Source organism: Mesocricetus auratus, unplaced genomic scaffold, assembly GCF_017639785.1.
Source record: "Mesocricetus auratus isolate SY011 unplaced genomic scaffold, BCM_Maur_2.0 Super-Scaffold_100007, whole genome shotgun sequence".
Classification (NCBI taxonomy): domain Eukaryota; kingdom Metazoa; phylum Chordata; class Mammalia; order Rodentia; family Cricetidae; genus Mesocricetus; species Mesocricetus auratus.
Genome location: NW_024429191.1, coordinates 92676269 through 92694247, shown reverse-complemented (window position 1 = coordinate 92694247; position 17979 = coordinate 92676269). Strand labels below are relative to the sequence as shown.

The following is a 17979-nucleotide window of genomic DNA, read 5'->3' as shown; positions in this document are numbered from 1 at the left end:
TCTACCGGAAGGTGCCAAGGGGGGGTGGGAGCCTTTTCGGCTTGAAAACCAGGAATGGCCTTAGAGGAGCTGTGGGGTCTTTCCGGCTCTCACGTGACAGCCCAGGTTGAGTTAAATAACACCTTGGATCTAAGGCCGTATTCATTGGACAGTTCCTCCCTCTCTGGAGTCCAATGTAGGGGAAAGGAGCAGGGAGAAACCAGAGCCTGTGACCTTTATTTCTCATTTGTTCTCCTGGAGGTAGGCCTTTCCAGAAGGTTGAATCTCTTCCCTTGGAACTGGCACTCTGTAGCCACTTAAAATAGAAACGTCAAGTGTTTTCTGTTTTCCTTCCTTCTCACTGCCGGGTCGACCTTTAGTGGTCTAATCATCTATGAGCTCTGGATACCAAATGGCGTGATCGAAGGAGGTGGACACATTCCAGGACGGTTAAGTCTCAAAACTAGCTGGGGGCTGGTTTTTATCAAAGGGGGTGGTCAGCGCAGCACTCCCCAGAGTCTGGGATCCCCGGCTTGTAATTCTGCCAAAGAGGGAACCTAACAGAAGTCGGAGCTAACGGAAGCAGGTGAGATTACAATGGGTTCTATGGGACCTGCCACATCCTGGGGCAGGGTAAGGCCCACCTTGTACAGCGGCCCGATCGGAGGGTGACTGTCACACTTTTTTTTTTTTATTCTGTCAGTCACCCTGATTTGAACTCTCTTAGGTACTGAATCTCACCTCTGCGTTTGACTTTAGGGTTTCACAGTAGAGAAAACGAGGGCTTCACACTGCAGGTTGCTTTCCAGAACTACAAATGCTGTGGTGCCGTGGTCGCTCCTGAAAAATCCTTACGTGACTCTAAAAGTGGGGAAGCACACCCCAACTGCAACATCGCAGCCTTGCAAATGAACGAAAAGTCCCTCACAGTTGCACCAGCGGCCGGGCAGGCGAGCAGGCGAGCGAGCGGGCGGGCGCACTAGACCGCGTCAGCTCCCGGCCCCGGCGAGCCCGGCGCGCGCGCGGGGTTGGGGGGTGACAACCGTCTTCATTTGGGCCGGGACACCCAGAGGCCTACAAATAAACACTCGTGGCATCAGGATTGGCAGCCCTCTGGCCCACGGCCCAGCCACGACGAACCTGGGCCAAGGACTCTTTGTTGGACACAACCTTTATTTCTGACGAGGGACCGCGGGCAAGGAGTAAACCAGGACAGACAGGGGGGGAAAAAAAAAACAGGAAACCCTTGAGGACGTGAGGGAAGGAGCCGGCCGGGAGTCGGAGGCTGGCGCCGGTCCCTCTTCTCCCCGACAGAGGGGTGTCCCCCGTGAAACCACTTGCTGGGCGCACACCCCAGACACTCCTCGCCTTGGGTAAGAACTCGGGGGACGCCGAAGGCCGGGCCCCACGCCCCCTTGCTCCCCACTTCGGGCCGCGGACCTTCTCGTACTTACCGGGGCCCCGGACCGGTCTTCCTCGCCCGCGTCCGCTCCCCTCCCAGCCCCCTCCTCACTTCGCGTCCCCGCCTCCAGGGGCCGCAGCCATGTCCGTTAAGGGCAGCTCGAAGGCGACTGGCCCTCCTTCCCGCGACAACAGAGGTGCGGGCCAACCTGCTAAGGAGACGGACGCTGATTGGCTGAAATTAGAGACGGCGGTAGTTTCTGATGATCTTATTGGCTGCTTCTTGCGCTAAGCTGTAGCTTCAACCGCCCCTCCGGGAGCCTGGCGGAATTATGTGATAACTTGCTCCGAAGTGATTCCCGGGAGCCTGAGTCCTACCTTGGACACGGTGTTCCGCGCGTTTTCAGGTGTAGGCAATCTGACTAGAAGCGATCACACAGTTGCCTCCCCAGTAGTTTTCCCACTAAAGTGTTCTAAAGCTGTGGGCAGGCGATACCTTCTGACCTTTATTATTTTTTAAAAAGCACATTGCAAGATCGCCCTATCTCTTTTCTTGAATCCTCCCTCCTTATTTTTTTAAAGTCCCTACGGAGTAATTCTGCATCCAAGCCAAAGCTGGAGAATCCAAAGCAATACTGCTATTTCACCCTCAGTTCATTTGAAATCTAAAGGGAAAAACAAGTTAATTTTTTTTTCTAGATAATTAGAGAAATCGCCTGGGAATCCCGTCTTGGGAAAACAAAATAAGCATGTATCAGTATTTATTTCCATTTTCCCAGAGATCTAAGTCTGGAAGAGCTGCTTTAAAAAAAAAAATCTGTTTATGAAATCAGAGGGGTCATAGCTGGGCCTGGGAAGAAAGAGTCCCTTCCTTATATTAATGAATTTAATCATGTAATTAAAATTCCTCTTCTCAGTTAGATAAGAAACCGTTTCTTACTGATTTAACTGTTTAAAACCGTTCAGCCTTACCTAAAACACCCATAGAATCATGTCACTTTTCCACAACACAAATATCTGTGGTTTATTACAGTTCATTACAGATTACATGGAGAAGTCTAAATCTCTCCACTTAATCATAGATGTAACATGATGGAGATATGTAGGCATTTTCAGGCCTCCCTGTCACACGAACTCACTACAGTCTCAGACACACTGGAGAACTTCCCCAGGGTGGCTCTCTGAGCTTTTAAGTTTCTTTCCTGCTAATAACAGCCAATATGCAAATGCTTGCCCATCTGAACATCTCTAACACTTCCTTCCCAAGCACCATCTTTGTGAGTTAAACAGAACTGGTTAATTGCTTGGGTCTTAGGTCTTTCTCCGTTGGTGCTGACTCTCAGGAAACACTTCCCAGAAGACTTCACCTCAGTGATGCTGGTCTCTCCTTAATCACAGCGGATTCTTCAGCCCCAGCCGACCAGACACCACAGATTCTTCATACAAAAGGCCCAGAGGAGTCTTTGCTTCCCTCTGAAAGGTCACAGGCCAGGCCTCCATTGTCTGCACTGCTCTCAACATTCTTGTCTTCCAAGCTCCTACAGAACAGCACACTGAACTCCCAATAATCAATGGCTTTTCTAGTCTCAAGTTCCAAAGTCCTTCCACACCCCCCAAAAAAACATGGTCAGGTCTGTCATAATGACATCCCACTTCTGATACCAATTTATCTTAAATTAGGGCTTCTTTCTTTTCTTTTCTTTTTCTTTCTTTTTTTTTTTTTTTTTGGAGCGCATCCTGGAAATCACTTTGTAGACCAGGCTAGCCTTGAACTCACAGAGATCTGCCTGCCTCTGCCGCCTGGAACTAAAGGCATATGCCATCACCGCCCAGCAGTTAATTAGGATTTCTATTGCTGTGATAAAACACCATGACCAAAGACACTTGGGGAGGACAGGGTTTATCTGGCTCACACTTCCACATCACTGTTCATCAAAGGAAGTCAGGACAGGAGCTCGAGCAGGGCAGAGACTTGGAGGCAGGAGCTGATGCAAAGGTCACGGAGGGGAGCTGCTTACTGGTTTGTTCAACCCTTCCTTCCTTCCTTCCTTCCTAAAATTTATTTATTTATTTTATGTATGAGTGCTCTATCTGCATGCACACCTGAAGAGGGCATCAGATCCCACTATAAATGGTTGTGAGCCACCATGTGGTTGCTGGGAATTGAACTCAGGACCTCTGGATGAGCACCTAACACTCTTAACCACTGAGCCATCTCTCTAGCCCTCAGCCTGCTTTCTTATAGAATCCAGAACCACCAGCCCAGGGTGGCACCACCCACAATGGGCTGAGCCCTCTTGAATCAAGCACTAATTCAGAGACTGCCCTACAGGCTTCCCTATAGCCTGATCTTGTGGAGGCATCTTCTCCCTTGAGACTCCTTCCTCTCTGATGACTCTAGCTTGTGTCAAGTTGACAGAAAACTAGCCAATACTTCACATTGGTGGGGGTGTTTGTTTGAGACAGGGTCTCTATGTAGCCATAGTTGGCCTGGAACTCACTCTGTACACCAGGCTGGCTTTGAACTCACAGGAACCCACCTGCCTCTGCCATCCAAGGGCTGAGATTTAAGGTGTGTACTACCACACCCTACCTTGGCCCCTCCTGACCACACATGCCTGCGGGCACCATTTAGACTTTCTGAACATCACTCAGCATACTTGAACTGGTTGCCTGCCAATCTAAAGGGCTGAAGAACACTCCTTTGCCCCTGACACCCATAAAAACCTACTGGAAGAGTAAATGGTTCAAGCCCAAACATGCCAGTAACACTTTAAAGCACCTTGGATAGCTTTTCCAAAGCTCCGAGGGCCTTCTGGTCACGTCTTTTTAATCTATCCAATTCAAGAAGCTAGCTGTACAATCCTTCACTATTCTGAAGCATCTCCAGTCTCTCTAAAATAACCCTGAGAAGAGGCCCAAGGCCTTCCAATGGAGATTTTTTTTCATCGGTCTTTTTTTTTTCTCAACATTCTGCCGCGCCCGCTGTGCAGCCTATGTCTGAGAATGTGCAGAGGGTGTCAGGATTGATGACACAGAGACCAGTCGGTGGTGAAAGAAGGCTTCTTCAAGAAGGCTTCTGACAGCCGGGCGGTGGTGGCCCACGCCTTTAATCCCAGCACTCAGGAGGCAGAGGCAGACGGATCTCTGTGAGTTCCAGGCCAGGCTGGACTGACAGCCTCCAAAACAATACAGAGAAACCCTGTCTCATAAAAACCAAAAAAAGAAAAAAAGAAAGAAAGAAACCACGATGGCATTCGAGGTTACTTTGCAATTATTCTTGGATGCCAATTCAGTTACTTTGCAGGTGGATGTGTCTAGAGACTGGCAGCACCCAGTTATTCCCCACTCTGGCGTCTTTAGTTTCCTCATGCCCACCTGCTCTTCCTCCCTACATATAGATTTCCTCTCTCCTTAAAACAAAAGCAGGTAGAGGTATATAAAGCAAAAAGAAAAGAAAAAATGAGTGAGGGAGAAGAGGAAGATGCCTTCAGCCTCAGGTGACCGGTCTAGGTGACATGTCTCTGTCAGAGTAGCCCGCAGAGCACCCAGCATCTTCAGCTCAGTTTGCAAAGCAGAGAACTACCACTTTCTCCTTTGTGCGACCCAGTACTCATAGGAAAAAGAGCGTCTCATGACCTCAAAACACAAGGCTCAATTTTTGTTGCTTTTGTTTTCGAGACAGGGTTTCTCTGTGTAGCTTTGTAGACCAGGCTGGCCTCAAACTGGCAGAGATCCACTTGCCTCTGTCCCCCAAGTGCTGGGGTTAAAGGCGTATGCCACCACTGCCCAGCTCAAGTGTTGTTAAGTCATTAGAATGACCCTTTCAAAACTCACCAACAGCCGGGCGTTGGTGGCGCACGCCTTTAATCCCAGCACTTGGGAGGCAGAGGCAGGCGGATCACTGTGAGTTCGAGACCAGCCTGGTCTACCGAGTGAGTTCCAGGACAGCCTCCAAAGCCACAAGGAAACCCTGTCTCGAAAAACCAAAACAAAAAAACAAAAAACTCACCAACAAAGATTGGAAGCAGTTGGGTGTATAGCTCCTCATGCATGAGCTCAAACCACCCAAAACATATACAAGGGGCTGGAGAAGTAACTCAGAGGTTAAGGTCACTTGCTGCTCTCCAGAGAACCAGAGTTTGGTTCTCAGCAACCACAGCAGGTGACTCACAACTACCTATAACTTAGTTCCAGGGGATCCAGTGCTCCCTTCTGGCCTCTGTGAGTAGGTGCATGCATGCACACGTGCGTGCACATGTGCGCACAAGCACACACACAAATACATGGTTTACATTCTGCCCGAAGCTCATCAGTAAGGGCTGAGGTGGGGCTGATTTGCTGAGCACTTTGCTAGCATATCTGAGGCCCTGGCTTCCATCCCTGGCACTGAAAACACTGACTAATGATGACATGAAGCTTTGCTGACCCACCTGCCGATCCGTCAGTCAGTACACATTTAGTGCCAGCAAGAGGCTAGACACTGGGAGTACCGTAGTAAACAATCCGGAGAGACATTCTGCTGTCTGCTTATTAATATTCTGGTGGGAAAAATATTCCAGTGGAAGCAACAACCCCTTAAACAAATGGTTGTGTCACAGCAAGTGTGCAGAGTGCTATAAAGAAGGCATGGTAACAACCTTCTGGTTTTGTTCCCTTGGATGTTCATGGTGGCTCCGAGTTATTGAGGGAAAGCAAAGGAAGAAGGTCATCCCAACAGTGTGAGGAGCTGAAGGAGAGCCCTATCTAACCCAGACACCCAAGGGAAGTTTCTGGAAGCTGGAGAAATCTGGAGTAGCCACATTAGCCTTTTCATCCCATGTCAGAGATTTTGAACTCTATTCTGAGAACACCAAGAGGTGGTGGGAAGATCTTAAGCATGTTACGATCGGCATTTATAAAAATACTCAGGCTGGGTGCGGAGTAAAAACTGGATTTCAGAGAAGCAAGAACAGTGTTGGGAAACAGGACCGGTGGCAGGGGGCTGCTGAGCAGAAGCATAAACCATCTGGCCCTGCGCTAAGGGGGCAGCAGCCTGGGTGCTAAGATAAAATGCATCCAAGAGCTATTGAGCAACACCTAATGGCTGATTTGAAATAAGTCTTAGAAAAATGGTGGGATAGCTCTTTTTTTTTTTTTTTTGGTTTTTCGAAACAGAGTTTCTCTGTATTGTTTTGGAAGCTATCCTGGAACTCACTCTGTAGACCAGGCTGGCCTCGAACTCACAGAGATCCGCCTCAGCCCAGAGTTTCAGGAGAGCCATCTGAAACTTCATATCATTATATTTGTTCATATCACCGCAAATATAATGACAGAAGCTATGTGTGTCTGGAGAAGGCTACCAGAGTGCAAGTACTAAACAATAAGTTGATGGTATTGGTATATGCTTGTAGTTCCAGCATTTGGGGGGCTAAGGTAGGGCGATCAATTGAGCCCCGGAGTTGAAGCCAGTTGGGCAACTGCCTTCAATCCCAACACCAGGAGGGCAGAAGTAGGTGAATGTGTTAGGGGCCAGCCTGGTCAACATAGTGAGTTCCAGGCCAGCCTGGGCTATGTATGTAGAGAGACCCTGTGTCCAAACAAACAAACAGATCATTATTCTGCAGGACGGCTCATCAGCTAAGAGTGGGAGCCACATCAGCCTGTTGGCCCAGGTCTAGTTCCCAGAGCCCAGGAGAAAAGCTGGATGCCGTGGTACAGGCTGTGGTCCTAGCAGGAAGACAGGAGGTGAAGACTGAATCACCCAGGACTCATGAACCAGCTAGCCTGGAATACACAGCTCAACAGAAACGAGACACATCCAATCTCTGGCAACTGACTCCCCTGGCCTCCAGATTTGTACCTGTACCCACATAAGGAAAGGAACAGAGCATGGGGGAGGAGGGGAGGGGAAGGGGAAGGGAGAGGAAGAGAAGGGAGGAGAAGGGAAGGGGAAGGGAGCAGGAGTAAACTGGACAAGTCAGGGGTGGGACACATACCTGTGATATACACACTTGGAAGGATTTCAAGTTTGAAGCCAGTTTGGGCTACATAGTGAGATCATGTCTCAAAAAGGAAAAAAAAAGCCGGGCGTTGGTGGCGCATGCCTTTAATCCCAACACTCGGGAGGCAGAGGCCGGCGGATCTCTGTGAGTTCGAGGCCAGCCTGGTCTACCGAGGGAGTTCCAGGACAGCCTCCAAAGCCACAGAGAAACCTTGTCTCGAAAAACTAAAAAAAAAAAAAAAAGAAAAAACGGTGACCAGAACATTGGCTAGAGAACGTTGTTGTTTCTAGGACTTCACCCAGAAGGAGCTAAGTGAGTCAGAAGCCATGAGTGAGTCAGGCCTGATTCAGGACTTCAGCAAGGGGCCACAGACATGCTGGAGCACCTGCAAGCTGAGGCAAGCCCCTCCTCCCGCCCGCCCGCCGGAGCATCCTGCATCATCTTTTTAGTCATTTGCTTAGAGGTGACCTGAGGAGATGGGGCCGGCTTAAGACCTTTGTGCTGAGCGGCTGGAGGAATGGCTCAGCGGGTAAGAGGTCCGGATGCTCTTCCAGAGGACCTGTGTGTGGCTGGCTCACAACCGCCTACAACTCCAGCTCCACCTACAGCTCTAATACCCTCTTCTGGCCCTCAAGGGCACCTTACCCAGCATGCGCACGTGCACACGAGCACACACACTCATAGTAAAAATCATTGTATAGATTAAAGGTCTTTGTACTGAAAAGCTTTTAACTCAGCTGAATGAAGCTCCAGAGTCCGTGCCCAGAAACACAGGCTTCCAGTTGCCAATTCTCCACCTATTGTCACAGGCAAAGTTTCCGACACTTTCAGGCTCTTTGAAAGGATGGTTCAAAGGATCAAACGACACAGACGCTTGAGACAAGAAAGCAAATGTAAGTTGTTTTGAAGGAGAGAAAGATTTTATTTTCCTAATAAATTGAACTGAAAAGAACGCAGAGTCCGTGTCCCATCTCCAGTCACATGAAATAATAAAATTGAATGGTGCTGAGGCTGTGATGAAACCAGCACGTTTACATGTGACTTACTGATTGCAGTGTGCAGTGTGAGGGCATCTTTGCTGGGCAATCTGACAGCAGATAATAAAATACAAAATGATCAACCCTTTGCCATATTGTCATTTCTTACGGTAAAACAACCCGAGGAAAGGATTCCAAAGCTCTGTGTGTTTATGTGTGTGCAGGGAGTACTGCACACAGCAACGATAAGTAGATAAAAATCATTCCCAAGAAGCTGGTGAGATGGCTGGGTGTGTGTGTGTGTGTGTGTGTGTGTGTGTGTAAAACTCCACCCGAGTTCCATTCCCTGGACCCACATGGTAGCAGAGGATCAACATCCACAAGTTGTCTTCTGGCCTCCACATGTGCATTGTGAATGTGCAAAAGTGTGATGAAATACACTTAATAAATAAGTCTTAAAAAAGTAAGGGCTGGCACTCGGGAGGCAGAGGCAGGCGGATCTCTGTGAGTTCGAGGCCAGCCTGGTCTACAGAGTGAGTTCCAGGACAGCCTCCAAAGCAAGTTCCAGGACAGCCTCCAAAGCAATACAGAGAAACCCTGTCTCGAAAAAAAAAAAAAAGTAAGGGCTGAAGCCCGGCATTGGTGGCACACGCCTTTAATCCCAGCACTCGGGAGGCAGAGGCAGGCGGATCTCTGTGAGTTCGAGGCCAGCCTGGTCTACAGATCGAGTTCCAGGACAGCCTCCAAAACAATACACCACCAACGCCCGGCTCTGGCTAGCTCTTTTAACTTAAATTAACCTGTTTCTCTTTACCTACTTTTTGCCTTGGGGCCTTGCCTTTCTTACTTCTGTATATCTTACTTTCACTGTTTCTCTATGGCTGCCTGGCTTCTGGTCCCCGGTGTCTCCCTCATTCTCTCCTCTCTTCTCCTCTTGTTCCTTTCTTCTCTCTCAAGCCTAGAGTTCTCCTCTTATTTCTTCTCTCCCTGCCAGCCCCACCTATTCTTTCTCTGCCCAGCTATTGGCTGTTTAGCTCTTTATTAGACCAATCGGGTGCCTTAAGCAGGCAAGGTGAAATGAACACAACACATCTTTACATACTTAAACACACATCCTTACATTGTTAAACAAACTCAGCCTAAACGAAAGTAATGCACCTTTACACAGTTAAAGTAATATTCCAAGACATAAACAAATGTAACACATCTTTATGAAGTTAAAATAATATTCTACAACATTAGCCACTTCGGCAGGCCCCTTCTGTGAGCAACTGGTTTATTGAAAAGATACAGGGATGTGTTCCGTATCTCAATCAATACAGTCAGATCAGTAAGTGCACCCGTGGGGTTGTGGGAGAATCTGTAAAGCAGCCAATTTATCTGGGAACCAGCAACCGCCATAAGAACTCAAGACCCTCCAGAGAAGTCTTTAGAAAGAAAAAAAAAATCCAAGGGATTCCACTGTGCTATCTGAACTATTCCTGCGTAGTTGCCACCAAGAATGGGCCCTCTAAAGCTGAGTTTCTCTAACCTAGCAGGTATGTTAATTAGCTTCCTCCTGGCCCAGTGGAACACTGACTCATCTTTGAAGGGAGCCATGCTAGTCAAAACAGGATGGAAGACATCAAAGGAACAGTAAAGCATCCTGCATGGAGTGCTCTTTGTCAATGGCTTATCTGGACCATGCAGGGGGACAGCTATAGTTCCTACAACCAAGACCATTATTTTTGAGGTGAGGCAGGTGGGAAGACAGGGTCTCGTGAGAGGAGGGAACTTCAACTGAGAAAACAGGTCCATAACACTGGCCTGTGGGTTGCTGGGCATTGGTGGCCCATGCCTTTAGTCCCAGCATTTGGGAGGCAGAGGCAGGTGGATCTCTGTGAGTTCCAGACCAGCCTGGTCTACAGAACTAGTTCCAGGACGGCCTCCAAAGCTACAGAGAAACCTATCTCAGAAATAGGGCATTTTCTTAATTAGTGATTGATGGGAGAAGGCCCAGCCCATGGTGGGTGGGCAGTGCTATTCCTGGGCTGGTGGCCCTGGGTTTTCTAAGAAAGCAGACTGAAAGCCGGGTGTTGGTGGCACACACCTTTAGTCCCAGCACTCAGGAGGCAGAGGCAGGCGGATCTCTGTGAGTTCAAGACCAGCCTGGTCTACTGAGCGAGTTCCAGGACATGGTCCAAAACAATACAGAGAAACCCTGTCTCGAAAAACAAAAAACAAACAAACAAACAAAAAGCCGACTGAGCAAGCTGTGGGGAGCAAGTCAGTAAACAGCACCCTCCATGGCCTCTGTGTCAGCTCCAGGTTCCTATACTTTGAGTTCCTGCCTTAGCTTCCCTTAGTGATGTGGAAGTGTGAGCCGAATAAACCCTTTCCTCCCCAAATTGCTTTTGTCACAGTGTTTCATCTCAGCAATAGAAACCCTAGCTAACCAGGACCAGCTCAAAACAATACAAAGAAACCCTGTCTCAAAAGAAAAGAAACCCTAGCTAAGGCAGCTTGATCCTCTCCCTCTTAGAAAAGACTTTCCTTGGCCTGGCATTAATGGCACACGCTTTTAATCACAGCACTTGGGAGGCAGAGGCAGGCAGATCTTTGTCAGTTTGAGGCCAGCCTGGTCTACAGAGTGAGTTCCAGGACAGCCAGGGCAACACAGAGAAAGCCTGTCTTGGGGGAAAAAGAAAAGGCTTTCCTGTTGGGTGTACTAACATATACCTGTAACTCCATCACTTGGGAGCTTGAGACAGGTGCATTGCCATGACTTCAAGACCAGCATGAGCAATGCAGGAAGTGCTAAGCCAAGCAAGACTACAGAGTGAGAACCTCTTCTTTTTCTTTGGGGGGGGGAGGTTTCTATACAGGGCTTCTTGTCTAGAACTGAACCCGGGTCCTTTGCAAGGTCAATACACTGTCTTAACCGCTGAGCCATCTCTCCAGTCCCAGCAATTTTTTTTTAACTTTTTTTTTTTTTTTTTTTGGTTTTTCGAGACAGAGTTTCTCTGTGGCTTTGGAGGCTGTCCTGGAACTAGCTCTTGTAGACCAGGCTGGCCTCGAACTCACAGAGATCCGCCTGCCTCTGCCTCCCGAGTGCTGGGATTAAAAGCATATGCCATCACCGCCCAGCAGATTTTTTTTTATTTATTTAGTCTGTAAGCCTGCAGGCCAGAAGAGGGTGCCAGATCTCATTACAGATGGTTGTGAGCCACCATGTGGTTGCTGGGAATTGAACTCAGGTCCTCCGGAAGAACAGCCAATGCTCTTTTTTTTTTTTTTTTTTTTTTTTTTTGGTTTTTCGAGACAGGGTTTCTCTGCAGCTTTGGAGGCTGTCCTGGAACTCACTTTGTAGACCAAGCTGGCCTCGAACTCACAGGGATCCGCCTGCCTCTGCCTCCCGAGTGCTGGGATTAAAGGCGTGCGCCACCATCGCCCGGCCAGTTCCTTGGTCTCAAGGTGATGAGCCCACATGGGTGAGTCTTGTGCTCTCTCCCGGAGCTCAGGTTTTTCACCTCATCCAGCTGGCCCTCCGACTCCTCCATGTGCTCGTCTCTAGTAAGCAGTCCACTCTTGCGTGTGCAACGCACACTCACAGCTTCTTCCCTAGAAGAGCTCCCTCCAGCTCTCCACTGCGAACACCCAGCCCTGAACGCTGAAACATGACATCTTGCGTGTTTCCTTCCCCTCAGCCATTAAAAAAATTAAAAACACAAGACAAAAATCCAGGTGTAGTGGTGTGATCCTAATCCCTGCGCCGAGGAGGCGCAGACAGCTGGATCCCTGCGACTCTTGGCCAACCAGTCAGTCTAGCCTGCTAGGCTGAGCTCCAGGGTGTTGAGAAACACTGGCTTAAAAGAAAATGGCCCCAGATGAACAAATGGCACCCGAGGTTGTCTTCTGGCCTCTGCCTGCACGATCGCACCCACACTTAGTGGCCCACACCTATAATCCCAGCATTCCCTAGGAGGAAATAGGAAGATCAGAAATTCAAGGCCAGCCTCAGTTATCTAGGGACCAGCCTGAGCTACATGAGACCCTATCTCAAAACAAAAGTTGAGCAATAAAAAAATGCTAGCAGGGATATAGTTATCTGAAAGCTTTTCCTGAAAGTCAAAAAAAAAAGATTTATTACATGTGTTTACGTACCCCATGTATGCAGGGACCTGAGGTGGTCAGAAGGGGGACTCTGTTGCGAGCCACCCAAGAGTGGTGCTGGGAATCGAACCTGCGTTTTCTGTAAGAGCACTAAGTACTGTTAGCTACCAAGCAAGCCATCTCTCTAGCTCCAGTCTGAAAGCTTGTTGAGGCGGGAAACGTCAGGTGCCCTGAAAATCGAAGGCAGTTAGATGACGGGCGCCTCTGTCCCCTTCTCCCCTGGCCCCTCTACAGAGCTGTCTGACCTCAGGACGGAGCTACTGGCTCCCTTGAGAACATCGTGGTGGCGCACGCCTTTAATCCCAGCACTCGGGAGGCAGAGGCAGGCGGATCTCTGTGAGTTCGAGGCCAGGCTGGACCGACAGCCTCCAAAACAATACAGAGAAACCCTGTCTCATAAAACCAAAAAAAAAACAAAAACAAAAAAAACAAAGCAGGATCTCTCCTAGGCTCTCTCATGTTACTGGATGCAGAACAATCCCTACAGTCTGCGGGAGAGGACACTCAGGGGAGTCAGTCACTCTGGAGGATGCTCCTGCACACAGCACACCTCCCCCGCCCCGCCCCCGCCCCACCCCGCCCCACCCCGCGTATCCGTGTCCTGTCTCCGTCCCCCTCCCTGCTGAGTTTCCACACTTCCTGCCTGCCACCCTCCCACGTGTTCCTCCGCATGTTCCCGCCCACCGGCTTGTTTTTTTCTTTTCTTTTCTTTTTTTTTGCTAACGTGCCCACATGCATCAGTGAAGGGCTTCCCAGGTGGTGTGCAAATGAGACCTCCCCGGTGGCTAGCTCCTGTAATCCAAACTCTTGGGAGACTAGAGCAGGAGGAAGGGTCACAGCGTCAGCGTCAGACCACTGTGGGCTACACAGTAAGACCCTGTCGAGTGTGGAAACGAGTGGGCACACATTCTGCATCCTGTCCACAAATGCACCAACATTCGGAGTTCCTCTCTGCCCTCTGCTACCTGCAGCCAGCGCCCTTCCACGTTTTAATTTCCGAGAACAGCGTTTGTCTCTCTGTGACCAGCTTACTGTAGTTAGCATACTGACCTCCGCCTCGATTTTGCAGCAAATGATAACCATCCTTCCTTCTGGTTAAATGATAACCCACCAGTGTAAATATGACACACTTTCTTTATGTGTCAGTGGGCGTGAGGTTGATTCCATGTCTTGACTCTGCATAGTTAACCCTTATTCTGAGCTTACGTGTGTTCCAAATCCCTAGGTAACAACTGTCGTCTCTATTTCTGAGGTGAGAAAACTGGAGCGGAGTAAGTCTCAGTAGCACCTTCTCTGTACCCTGTGACAGGGTTCTCTGCAGGCAGCGTGATGCCCGAGGCCAGGGTCGCTCATGTGTACTGTGTGCTTGTGCATGTGTGTACTTTTACTGAAGTTGGACGGTGGTGTCTCACACTTTTAGTCCCAGCCCTTGGTAGGCAGAGGCAGGCGGATCTCTATGAATTCAAGGCCAGCCTGGTCTGCATAGGGAGTTCCAGGACAGCCAGTTCCGTTACACAGAGAAACCCTGTTTCAAAAAACCAAACCAACCAACCAAACAAACAAAAAAACCCAAACCAAAATTCTTTATGAAGATGTTATTTGCATGCCATAAAATTCACTTACTTGGAATAAAGCCTGTAATCGCAGCACTGGGGAGGCAGGGACAGGAAGGTTTTTGAGTTCTAGTCTAACCTGGGCTACATAGAAAAATGCTGTCAAAACAAAACTAGAGTGGGAACGTGGGTCACGTGAAATGGGCCAGCTGGCAAAGGTGTGACTGCTAAACCTGGTGACCTGAGTTCGACCCCCAAGACCCATATGGTGAAAGGAAAGAAACCATTCCAAAGGGTTGCCCTCTGACCCCCACATACATGTTCTCACAGCATGTGCCCTCTCCCCTGGCAAGAAAAGCACATTTTTAAAAAGTGGTCATTTTTAAAAATGCAGTCAGTTGGCCGGGCGTTGGTGGCACACGCCTTTAATCCCAGCACTCGGGAGGCAGAGGCAGGCAGATTGCTGTGAGTTCGAGGCCAGGCTGGACTGACAGCCTCCAAAACAATACAGAGAAACCCTGTCTCGTAAAACCAAAAAAAAAAAAAAATGCAGTCAGTTATTCTTTTAACCAGAACATTCATTTTCAGACTGAGTTGAACTCACCAGGATAAACGAGGTGCTGCAGCAGCCTCCCTCTGGCCTTTAGCCTTTCCGCCTCATAACTGATGTCTGAATCTGCGAGTGACAGGTTTTAGGTACCTCATTGGTCCACGCTCTGTAGTATGTCATCTCAGCCTTGGTGGGGAAACCACACTCACCTCATGCTGACCTCTGAAGGTGACTGCAGTGCTCACACGTCTGACAGTCTCCTGTCACCTTGCTTCTGCCTCGGGACCAAAGAACCTTTCCTTTTATTTATTTATTAGGAATTTTTTTATTCTGAGGTGGGGTCTCCTGTACTCCAGGTTAGCCCCAAACTCACTATGTAAACTTGGACTTCTCCTTCTCCCTCCTCCTCCCAAGTGCTGGGATTATGGCGATATAGCAGGATACCTGACTTGGGGATTTTGCATAGTGTACAGAAGGTCTTAGATTTGATTCCCAGTAAAGAGGAGGAGGAGGAGAGGAGGGAGGAAATGACTACCCACTTAAAGTATATCATCCAATAGATTTCAGTATATTCAAGCTTGTGTAACCTCTATACAACCAAGTACAGATTTTTTTTTTTTTTTTTTTTTTGCTTTTTCGAGACAGGGTTTCTCTGTGGCTTTGGAGGCTGTCCTGGAACTCGCTCTGTAGACCAGGCTGGTCTGGAACTCACAGTGATCCGCCTGCCTCTGCCTCCCGAGTGCTGGGACTAAAGGCGTGTGCCACCAACGCCCGGCCAGATTTTTTTTTTCACCCAAAGAGCAATGTATATCCTTTAGCATTAATTTCCACTGCAGGGGGAGAGGAGACTCTTCCCCAGCATTAGGCAATCACTGATCGACTTTGTGTGTTTATGGATTTATCTACTTTGTATGCTTCATGTAAACGATATCATTCATCTGTGACCTTTACTGACTTGTCTCCTTTACTGTTGGTGGCATTTTTCAAGGTTTATCCATTTTATCCATATTGGACCATCTACCTCTACTCCACTGAGTAATAGTTTGTTTGTTTGTTTTTAAGATTTATTTATGCCGGGCGTTGGTGGCGCACGCCTTTAGTCCCAGCACTCGGGAGGCAGAGGCAGGCGGATCACTGTGAGTTCCAGACCAGCCTGGTCTACAGAGTGAGTTCCAGGACAGCCTCCAAAGCCACAGAGAAACCCTGTCTCGAAAAACCAAAAAAAAAAAAAAAAAAAAAAAAGACTAGCATGATTATGTCACTGGGTAGACGGTCTTGAATACTCCATTCAGAGTTGCTTTGTCCAACTTAATGAAGCCGGTGTCCTTCCAGCAGTGATGGAGACACTAACAGCTCATGTTCAGCCCATATTTCCAGATCAGGTCGTACCATGACGGAGAGAGCAGACGAGGCAAGATCATAGAGCTGATGGTGAGCCATCTTGCTTTCAGACGGCCAACGAGGAAAAAAGGTTCTGAATGATACTCTCTTGTATGCGTGTGTCAGCGATTCCCGCCAGCAACTCATGGATGAGCATTCAAGTCCTTGCTACTTTGTGGCTGTTTTGACTCATGCCACTTTCCAGCATTGGAGCATTCGTGTGTGAACTTTTGTAGGCAAGGAATATTTGTTTCTCTTAGTCAAATACCTAGGAGTAGACTGTAGGACTTGGGGATGCAAAACCCAGGTTCACAATTTCTGCCTACTCGAATGAAGGAATCCATCACCAGTTTTGCTGACTTATTAGTTTAGAGTTTATTATTATAGATTTTGGTTTTTTCGAGACAGGGTTTCTCTGTAGCGTTAGAGCTTGTCCTAGAACTCGCTCTGTAGACTAGGCTGGCCTCAAACTCACAGAGAGCCGCCTGCCTCTGCTTCCGGAGTGAGCCACTACTGCCCGGCAAGTTTATTTATTTATTTACTTTAATATGCTTTTATTCTATTGGTGTTTTGCCTGAATGTATGTCTGTGTGAGGGTGTTGGTTCCTGGAGTTACAGACAGTTGTTACCTGATGTGTAGGTGCTGGGAATTGAACCCTCGTCCTGGAAGCGAAGTCAGTGCTCTTGTCTGTTGAGTCATCTCTTCAGCTCCTAGAGGTTATTTTTTTTAAAGACGTATGTTGTTTATGAGTATTTTGGCTGCATGTATGTATGTGCATTGAGGTTGTGCAGGCCCCACAGAGGCCAGAGATTTGTGGAATGGAGAGATGGCTCAGTGATTAAGAGCCATCTCTCTGACTGCTCTTACAGAGAACTCACGCGGTGGCTCACAACCATCCATAACTCCAATTCCCAGGGACCTAACACCTACCTTCTCCTGACCTCCACTGGCACTGGGCATGCAAATGGTCCACACAGGACACTATATTAATTATGAAGCTGTTGGCAGTTTGCTTGGTTTCTTACTGGTTATCTCTGACTTAAGTATTTTTTTTTTTTTTTTGGTTCTTCGAGACAGGGTTTCCCTGTGGCTTTGGAGGCTGTCCTGGAACTCGCTCAGTAGACCAGGCTGGTCTCGAACTCACAGTGATCCGCCTGCCTCTGCCTCCTGAGTGCTGGGACTAAAGGCGTGCGCCACCAACGCCCGGCCTGACTTAAGCATTTACCCCATAATTTTTTAAAAACTTTTTAAAAAAGATTTATTTATTTATTATGCATACAGTGTTCTATCTGCATGTCTGCCTGCGGGCCAGAAGAGGGCACCAGATCTCATTACAGATGATTGTGAGCCACCATGTGGTTGCTGGGAATTGAACTCAGGACCTCTGGAGGAGCAGCGAGTGCTCTTAACCTTTTAGCCATCTCTCCAGCCCTACCCCATAATTGTTAATCTAAGTATTTCTCTTACCGGAGGAAAGGGTCCGGACCTCTTACTCTGGTGGTCTACTCAAGCCCTGTCTTGAGAGTCTTGGGTAGCAGAGTCAGCAGCTACTTGACCCAGGAACCTGGCCAACTTTGAGCATACCAAATAGTGACAAATGGCCTCTGAGATGTGATGGGTGATCCTCCCAGAGGACAAACTGTTGCCAATGACAGACTCCTGTTGAAAATCACTTTCCTAAAAGAGCTAACCAGAGCCTCAGATCCTTGGCCCCCACTCTAAGCAAGGCAGGGATTTTCAAGGTGACAGGCTGGTGGCTCCAGGGGCTGTCACTACCTGGGAGTATGACATTCCTAGGCAAAACAATTAGGATTCCAGAAGTCAAGTAGACTGAGGACTAAGTAACACCTTTCCGAAACCGTCAGTGAGGATTGCTGCACTTCACCTCACCTTAGGATATAGTCCGAGTCCCCTCGCAGGGATGGGTCTCCCCTCCCAGAGACCCTGCTGCATCTTCAGATATAGGGCATATAGATTAAAAGTTGGCAGTGGGATCTGCAAG

General features: G+C 48.5%; 1 protein-coding gene and 1 long non-coding RNA gene across 3 annotated transcripts in view; one reads left to right on the top strand and one right to left on the bottom strand.

Annotated features, from left to right (window-relative positions):
* Tmem94 (transmembrane protein 94) overlaps nucleotides 1–1535 on the bottom strand; it is a 31571-nt gene extending 30036 nt beyond the window's left edge. Inside the window, exon 1 of one of the 2 annotated variants that reach the window (XM_005069917.4) lies at nucleotides 1434–1535. The gene's annotated coding sequence lies outside the window, so the exon portion shown is untranslated. Of the gene's footprint in view, nucleotides 1–720; nucleotides 836–1433 lie in introns of those variants that run through there. The other variant, XM_013113280.3, reaches the window with a different exon arrangement.
* On the top strand, nucleotides 56–1603 carry LOC110340878. The gene is made up of 3 exons (XR_005878515.1): nucleotides 56–565; nucleotides 739–1352; nucleotides 1512–1603. It is a non-coding gene; the product is annotated as an uncharacterized LOC110340878 (long non-coding RNA).
* The last annotated feature ends 16376 nt before the right edge of the window (nucleotides 1604–17979 follow it).